Source organism: Aethina tumida, chromosome 1 (genome assembly GCF_024364675.1).
Source record: "Aethina tumida isolate Nest 87 chromosome 1, icAetTumi1.1, whole genome shotgun sequence".
In the NCBI taxonomy this organism is placed as follows: domain Eukaryota; kingdom Metazoa; phylum Arthropoda; class Insecta; order Coleoptera; family Nitidulidae; genus Aethina; species Aethina tumida.
Window position 1 is genome coordinate 35,638,016 of NC_065435.1, and position 10,084 is coordinate 35,648,099.

Below are 10,084 nucleotides of genomic sequence, written 5' to 3' on the forward strand. Positions count from 1 at the left end.
TGATACGGACGACGTGAGGGATGATATTGAAAACAGGATAACTAGATGTATATACACATAAATAAAATTTTAATTAATTAGTAATTACAAAACTAAACGAACATTTGGGAGTGGGTGTTGGACTGAGTGACATTTTACGAACTTTCAAGTTTCAATAGCAACGAAGGAATTTTGTGTATCAAATAAAAGAAAATAATATTTATGTTGCTAAGGTTACGATTCCTTGTGACATATGCCAGACGTTAAAATATAAACAAAACATCCAATGTCCAATTGAACCTTATTCGAAATATGTAATTTAGAAATAAGTTGTCTTCTTTCAAGTAAATTCGATTTGTTTCTTCCATTTCTTCTTTTATTGATGATCCTTGCTCCTGGATTTGCATTTGAGGACTTTTATGACCTTACTTATTACAAGTGTAGCACCCTTACTTACTTTGTTTCTTGTGGTTGGTATTGTTGACTGAGAATACTGTTGAGTCACTTTCAGGTTGTTTAACATCTTGTGATAGTTTTGATTTCACAGAAATTGAAGTTAACTTCATGCCGGAGCTTTCAATAGCAATAATCATAGGTTGATAGGAGGACTCTGGTAGACCGGAGAGTAGCACTGTAAATAGCCATTCATCGTCAACTGCGAAACCGATGTTTCTGAGCTTGTGAGCAGTACATATAATTTTGCTCACACATTTCTCTACGTTTTGACATACAGTAAGTGAAGTATTATAGAGATCACGCAGCAGCCCATCACAGCGTGTCAACAAAGAGTCATCAAATACTTATGAAAACGTATCCCATACTTCTTTTGCAGTACTACTCTCTTGCATGTGCACTTAATTTATTTAGACAACTAGTAAATTTATCTTAGTTTTTGCCTTTGTGTCTCGTTTTGTGTCCACAATGACACATGTGGTGGGGTCTATGCAGTTCCACAACGCCTCTTGCTGTAGTTATGTTTTTAGAGCAAATCGCCATGTTACGTAATTATCTCGGCCGGTTAACTTTTCAATTAATGCCAATTGATTGTTTGCTGACAATTTAAGAACCCTTATTCCAGATGTTACGAGAAAACACTTTTCAATTGTCGTATTGACGTTTTAGGTTAACTTCATTACTTTTCTCAGTAAGTAAGCCATTCTGGGCTTCCCTGGGCTTTTCTGGCTCCATAACCTGTTAATTTTTCTTAAAACAATTTATAATTTCAGGAGAAAAACTTATATTTAAGAATTTAGTGTTAAAATTACAACTTAACTGTCTACAGGCGCACAATTCAAATTACAATTTTAACAGTTTATGTGTAGTTTCAGTACACTCCTACAGGTCATCGCATCAGTCACAATTGGATTCCCAAGAGAAAATGAAACATTATTTGTTTTAAGTTGTGTTATAATTTTTCATTCTTTATAATAGCCTAAGCTACATTGCGCTGTAAATTGAGAAGAATGTTTCAGGTAAACTACTTTGGGTTAACAAGACAGCATTAAATTAACTGAGGAATGCATATTATCGGAATTTGTAAGCTGGGTCATCTCCTTGATTAATATTTATATGATACCATTTTTCGCACATTTTGGCAGACTGAAATATCCTCTTTCTGTAATTCGCCAAAGAGCATTATAGTATCGGACACCAAACAAAACAAAATTACACAAAGATCAGTTGTCAAGATTGTCAGTGAGTTGTCAAAAAATACGAGCCGAAACTGAGACTGATACGACTAGCCATAAGCGCTACCAAATAATTTCATTCAATTAGAAACGTTAAATAATTACTTTAATAACAAGGTTATATAATGTTAATGTGTTTGTGATTTAAAGTACTGTAACCTGTATTCCATTTCTATCTACACAGTTCTGCCATACTAATTTAAGAGTTTATTTTCTATGAGTAGGCTCTTCTAATTCTTAGGGTACTTGGTCTAAAATACTTTAATACAATTCAATATACATAAATTTCAACACTGAACCATAAATGGTTCACAATTTCGACATCACCTCCTTGGGAGTGACCGAGTTCCAAGAAGTCTTCTGAGTTTTGGAGCTGGATTTTGGATTAGCGTTAGGAGTAGGGGTACTATCAGAGTTTACCGATAGTATCCCTAGTTTAGACGACAAAGCTGTGTAAGCACTCTTTCACTCTCTGTATCTCACATTCTAGTTCCAAAATTTTATTCCTAAGGAAATCGGGTACCTCTGGAAACGTCAGCAGACTTTTGGGTTTTATTGAGTTTTTCACTTAGCTTTTCTTTTTTCCGGACCCTACACATAGTTTATTGGTTTAGTAACCGAGGTTACAAGCCAAATTAACAGCTCTTCTCTTTCGATTATGGTAACTATTATAAATAAATTCAGACAAAAGAAGGACGAACAACTCAAAAAAAATTGTAATTTTCAACAATATTCCCTGGTTGCTACCCACACTTTGAACAATTGACAAAAGTCGCCAACAATAAGAGACTTTTCTGTCGTTATCAATGGCAGCGGTAACAATCGTCATTTATCCAAATTTGAGTGGCAACTACGGAAAAGAGTTTGTTAAGGAATGAAATTGCACATTGATACTTGGAACCCCTCTGTATAGATGCCCTAACGCAAGGGTCATGCTACGCAGGGTTTTTAGTTCTTAGTTTTTAGTCTTTGACGTTTCTAGCCGAGTGCACACTTTGTAATAATATAATAAACGTTTAGTGTTCTTGTAACATCGACTTTTAATCTCATCACACTCACACCTCAGTTTTCAAAAGTGTTTGTAGTGATATTTTTGTTTTTATTTAGTGTCCCTTTTTGTCTGAATTTAGTTAGTTACCAAATTCAGACAAATGAAAAATTTGTTTACTTGTCTGGTAACCTTGGTTACCAATTCAAGAAACAACTGAATTAAATTTTTGTTTTCGTACTATAAACAGTTTAATAACCGAATTAGCGATAATGAAATGGGAAAACAGCAAGTGTGCCTGCAAAAGTCGAGTGGTTCCGAATCCTATTGAAACCGGACGGCACATCGCCAGTTCCGTTCTACAAGAAGTTCCTACTAAGAGACAAAAACCTTGAAAGATGGAAAGGAAAAGGCGGTTCAAATCCAGGTTCTATTGGCAGAAAGAAAGGTCAACCGCCCGGTAAACCCTGAGCACGACTCCGTTCCAAGTTCCGAAAGAGTTAACTATCTAAAGTAAGTAACAACAGCAAAATTCGGCAAAGCGCCACGCCGACATCAGACCCCCAAATGGAGTTAGACATAACGTTCGTACTTCTGTTTGAATTTAGTTATAAGAGTTGCCATATTCAGACAAAAGAGAAGAGTTGTTAATTTGGCTGGTAACCTCGGTTACTAAACCAATAAACCATGTGCAGAGTCCACGAAAAAGATAAGCCAAGAGGTACCCGAAAACTAGACGTTAAGATTAAAATCTCGGAACTAGAGGGTGAATTACAACGAATGAAAGTAAGTAATGCAGTAAGCTGTCTGCCTATGGAGGTGTTCTCGAAATCCTGACGACGCACCCCTGTGCTCACCGAAAGGACACGGAAGCACTGAAAGTATTTGTTTCCATTAAGGTCAAAACACAAAAGTTAATAGTTAGAACATGCCTGCTTACAAGGCAACGTGGAGTGATAATGCAAGGTACTCAGTAAAACGCTTATTGACTATCTTACAACATTGGTGGGCTGTATACAACTAACTCTGCTCTTACAACTTAACTCTGTTTCTATAACTACGCTCTTCTATTGTTTTTATTCTCCGTTGTCATCACAACCGTTATACACGATGTCTAGATATTCTAATATAACTTGCCTCGAGTGAATTTGACCAATGATGAGTAAGTATAGTGTTTGCATGAGTACTGAGGTTTACACTTTAAACTATCAATTATCATTGGTTGATTGTGTCTTATGAAATTTTATACAATATGTTCCTATTTTATCTACATGTATAAAAATTAAGAACTAAGTTTCCTAAGTTGTTCTCTAAAGAGCTTATAAAATTAACTATTCGTTATTCATTTGTAGACATTTGAATTCCGTTCCCATAAACAAATTTCAATGTTTTATTTATTAATTCGTTATTCATTTGTAGACATTTGAAATTCGTTGTCATAAACTAATTTCAATTTTGTTCATAAAATCAGGTAGACCAAAAAGTTTTCTTTATTTGTTTACCTCCAAACTTTAATCAGTTCAAACATTTCATACGAACCACATTTCTCTGAAGTTACTCCGACGCTTCAATTCAAAATTATTAGTTAAATATTCTCGCTTTTATTAATGAGTCCCTGCCTCATTGGAAATGATAATCGGAAGAAATACTTGTGTATAGTAATGCTAGAAATGAAACAGATCGTATCAAACTGTTATTTTTAGGTAATATTTTTGTCTAAATTCATTAATTTACTTACAGGAATCCCAACTAAACAAAGAATAAGAACTTTCATGTATATGACGCTCCTTAAAACAACACATTAATACCTAATTAATTTGTTTTCAGAATAAATTAAGATTGAAATCTTAAAGTACGATGCAAAAAGCAAATGGTGTAAAGATTCTAGTGGCCCAAGAATTGGATTTAAATGTAAGTATAATTTTCATCTGTATTCAAGATTTTTATAATTAATGGAAATGTTTCCATAGTGTGGATCTAGGTTTTAACTCATCTATCATCTGAGAATGAAGCTTGTTTATAGCAATTATAATTTTAGATTAGTGCCGAAGTAATTTCTCCTTAAATTTTAATCTGTACTGTAATCACTAAATGTGTTTCCTAAAAAAATATGTTCCATATAACTCAGTACCTCCACTGAATAGCTGAAGGTTAAAAAAATCGACAATGGGTCGAAACCATTTATTAACAACCAAACTTATATTAAATTAACCACATAACTTAAAGGTACACAAAGTAGTTTTATTTGGAAAGTTATATTATATATAAATATTTGGGAATCACATTTATAGTCATTTAGTGTGGGTTGAAATATAAGGATGAATTTGATTCGGAACAGTTCTACCATTTAGTATAACTCATCTCATTTCGATATTTCTTAGCTCTGTCAATTTGTTGACACTGTGGATTCAAACGAATAGAATTATACCAAAAAATATAACTGAAGCACAACTTGATGTAATATTAATACAATGTAAGATCAAATCAAATTTACTTGAAAGACGACATCCCTCACCTCTCTTAGCAACAATATATATATCGGCATTTAAGTATAAAGTTAACAATGTTAACAAAAACAATTTCTATTCACATGTTAATTATCTGCAGAATCACAGACAGTATTTCTTTGATTCAAAATAAATGTCGACGAGAGATCTGCAACTGATTTGATTTCAGTGACTCGTAATCGAAACCTTCAGACAGTAGGTTGCTATTATTGGAAATGTTTAAATATTTCGCCTTTTTAAATCAAAAGATAATTCACCTAGTTGATTCTTTAAGCAAGAATTTGTGAGCGGCAAATTTCAACTAGGTACTGAAATTTTTCTATCACGTTTGGTTGGATTATTACCCTCAAATAACACTAAGATACCAATCTTTCCAAATTTGCTAATTTTATGTCAAAATTTAATTAGATTCCTCATCTCTAGATGACAACTTCAAATAATGTCAGCACATTTTATTAACAAAATCATGAAAAAGTGATTTCTACTTTACAATTTGCTGATTTGCAATCTTTGTTCAGATGAAATTTATAATTAATAGCTCTATCATTTGTAATTTTGTTGAAATTTTCATCTACGTTTGTGCATATATATTTTAAGTGTCTCCACGTTTTCTTGTGAGCTGACAAATTGGACAACTTGGCCTTAGTTGCTGATTTATAATCGCGATTCTAGGAACCTGGGATCCTATTCATTAGTAATTTTCTAAAAAATCTTTATAAACATTCAAGAGGTGAAACACAATTTACTTTACCTACATGCTCCATACTTGCTTTAAAATAAAGTTCAAATCGTGGTGGTGAATCAAAACTTGAAGATTGTGATGCACAATATAAATTGAACTTTGCGAATGTTATTTGATGGGATAAGAACCCTTTAGAAGATAAATAAAAGTTTTTTGTGCTCTTCGCAATAACTAAATGAACAAGTTTAGAAGGTAAATTTACCAAAAAATAGTTTTGTACATAATCTGGGTTCAATAGCAACGAAGGCAGTTCTTCTTCCTTTCTATTTACCTGGAAGAATATCATCATCTGACACATGTCTGATCGGTATTCCAAATAAATGCTTTTCTAAGAAAATTGTGTCTCAATTCTTGACTCTGTTATAGCGTAAGCGTTATTTTCAATAATAAGATGTTTTTTCGCATTGTAAATTAAATTGTATCAGAAGAATGTTTCACTGTTAACTGTCACAGAAGGATAGCTCCTCCATTATTATTATAGAATCCTGTGTTCAGAATACCTCGACAATTTAGAATATCATCTTTCCATATATGGTATCGCCAATATAAAATCGACCAACAAGCAAAATGAAATAACTGAAATATCAGTTGTCAGTTAGTTTTCAAAACAAACGTACAGGACCAGAGTTCTCAAAAACTTATTCTCCTGTTTTAAGAAATTGTTAGTAAATAATTTCATTATTTATTCCATATGGTATTACTCAAGCCTTAACCATTATGTTAAACCCTACATATTTTCCATTTAAATTCAATCCATTGATGTTAATCATCAAATTTGACTCTTTTAAGAAATTATGTGTTATGAATTACATCTGAAATAAATTGATGGCGTGTTTGTAGTTGTTGAGTTTTTGAATGATGAGATACCTAGTGTTCTCAAGTTTCACAGCATCTCTTGAATGTTGAAATTGTTAATATTTCAAATTAAGTTGTAGGAACAATTGTAAATAACAGTTGCTAATTTACAATAAGTGTTGTATTGTTTTTTAAATTTGGTTTCCCTTAGCTACATAATTTGTTGCATTTATTCAATCATATTGGAACAGTTACACTAATAACAAAATATATCTATTTTAGAGCTCTGATTTCAAATAGTGTTAATTCGTCATGAAATTCTCGAAAATCAAGTCACATGAAAAATTCCCGTGGGCTTTAATTTTGCTGAATCAAAATATTACCAATCATATTAAAATTCATTTAAGTAAAGTTAGGCATATGATATATTATCAAAACACCAAGATGTCTTAAAAACTGTAAAAAAGAAATCCGATTTGTATATATTGTTAAAACGAGGGTTTGTTGAAATGATAAAATGTTACAAGTCAACAAGGGTTTATTTGTGAACAGGGTGTCAATCGAACAAAGCAACGGTCAGGGTAAAAGTGGCGCATCCCTCCCGGTCCGCGTCCCACGCCAACGCGCCCTCTTGTGTGGGTGGTACCTCCGCCCTCTCTCGGATTACGCGTACGGTACTGTCCGTTCCACCCTCCGGCTCCCTCACGGATTCTGTGCGGTCTCCCTGATCAACCCCTCCGGCGTCGAGATGGCGCATATTAGTAACGGACCGCCGATCCGTCAAGATTTCGTAACATTCGGCCATCCTGAAACATTAATGTCCTCATTAATTCGAGCTTACCACGATCTTCTACTCTCTAACGCCTTCCTTTACTCCAACAATTAGTCGCTCTCGCTTCTACTCCTACTGAAATCATGCAACATGTCTAATCTACTATGATTGCCACCTCGAGTAGTCGAACACAGTGCGTCCACTGGTACCGAGCTACTATACCTCCTCAAAGAGTCGGCCGCCGCCACAAATCTCCGGTTTCTGTAACCTCTGGCTCCTTGAAGGCCAGTTATCTCATAACGATCGTTTTGCAATACTTTTACTATTTTGTAGGGCCCTTGATATCTCCGTGCAAGCTTGCTGTTAACGCCTCGTGCAATGGTGTGTGTGACTCCTTCTCTCCAGAGGACTAAATTGCCCTTAACGAACCTGTCGACATCTCGATGTTTTCGATTATACCTCTCTCTCATTTTTTCTCGCTGTCTGTCTAATCGGATTTTGGCCTCCTGCCGTCTATGCATAGCTTCCGCCACTTCGTTCTTTGACACACCATTGCGATGAGACACCTGCCGCTGTCCAATGCGTGCGCTCCTCCTGAGCCGCACAGTATCATGATCATTGTCCGCCTGACCGTACCCCGCCGGGTAATCCTTTGGGTCCGCCGCCCTTGTATAGGTGCGCCGCCTATTGTCTCTCTCCCCTTGTAAGCGCCTTTCGCCGTGCAGCATCATTCGACATTTGGTAGACTCTGGTGGTGGCGATTCTACTGGTGGTTTGCTAACCGCTTCCTCTGTACCACGTGATGTCTGGATTTCAACGTTTTGGTCATTCGCCAGATCTCCACCGTCCGTGTCCTCCCGAGTGTGATCCAATTCGTCAAGCCGCGCTGATAAGTCTCCGTAGACGGCTCCTCCAGTGAAAGCGAACATCAATTTCGCTGGCAGCTCCTTGGTCGTCGCGTTGACGGTATTATTGATGCCCCACGCAACTTGAGGAACTACTTCGTCCCATGAGGCTTCATCTTGTATGCTGGCAACAATAGCTTCTGTTATGGTCTGATTATAACGTTCAACTTGTCCATTCGCTCTGGGTGTGGCGATGGCATTCAATACATGTCGTATTCCTTGCTCTTTCACGAATTCAGTGAACACCTTGCTTATGAACGCTTTACCCCTGTCACTGATTATCCTCCGCGGACAGCCAAATACTCCGAAGGTTTCCTTAAGCTTCCGGATGGTTTCTGCTGATCCGACTGTTTTAACTGGATGTAAGACAACAAATTTGGTGAAAGCATCTACAACAACTAACAGATATGCATTTCCTTTTACGCTACGTACAAACGGGCCTAGGTGATCGATGTGTACAGTATCATACGGTTTGTCAATCTTCTCGATCGGGTGCAGGCGTCCAGGTTGTTTACCGTATGTGCCTTTACTGAACGCGCATGGTATACAAGCCTCAACGTATTTTTTAATGAATCTCCTCGTCTGCGGAAACCAGTAATTCTCTCTCACCAAAGACATAGTCCGCTCCATACCTGGGTGGCCAACTTCGTCATGACACTTCCTCAGTAAGCTGAACCTCGACATTTTGGGCACATAAAGTCGGTCGCCGTCTGACGTTTTCCGGTAAAGCCGTCCATTTTTCGTTTTGAAGTCGGTCTTCATCTGTTTATCAGCATGTCCGTTCTCCAGCAATCTGTAAATGTGTTGAACATTCTCATCTTGTAATTGTACAGTCAAAAAACAATCCTCTTCTCCAATAATGGCGCCTACTGACACTGGATTCCGGCTTAATGCATCTACGTGTCGCATGCTAATTCCTCGCCTGTATTCGACTTTGAAATCTAGATCTTGGATACTCAGCCACCATCTTGCGACTCTGGGTACCATGTCTTTTTTCTCAAAAGTAGCTCTCAGAGCGACACAATCGGTAACCAACTTGAATGGCACTCCGACTAGGTATATTCGGAACCTTTTGATCGTCTCCACAGCTGCTAGTGTCTCCAAGTCGTAACTGTGATAAACCTGTTCGGCAGGAGTTGTGACTCGGCTGTAGTACATCACAGGTTTTTTAGTCCCATCGTCCTGAGTCTGCATTAATATTCCTCCTAGTCCCGATTTGCTCGCATCCGTGTGCACCTCTGTCTCTAATCCGTGTTTGTAGATAGCCAATACTGGTCTGCAGCACAACGCTTGTTTCAGTTGTTCGAAAGCCTCCTGTTGTTTGGTGCCCCACTGCTATTCTACGTCTTTCTTTGTCAGTTCAGTTAGCGGTCTGGCAATTGTAGCGAAGTCTCTGACGAATTTCCTAAAATAACTAGCCAACCCAATAAATTGTCGTACCTGGTGTACTTGTGTCGGCGCAGGAAATTGCTCCACTGCTCGTATTTTCCTCTCTCCTGATTTCAGACCTTCGGCCGCTATCTCATGACCTAAGAAATTTAGGTGTGTCTTCAAAAATAAGCATTTGGTGGTGTTTAATTTAAAATTGGCATTCCTGACCTTCTCAAGGACTCGTCTAAGCATTTCAATACCTTCTCCTGCAGTCTTTGCGGGGATTAGTATGTCATCCATGTAGGCTAGGACTCCTTCCGACGTCAACTCTCGTAAC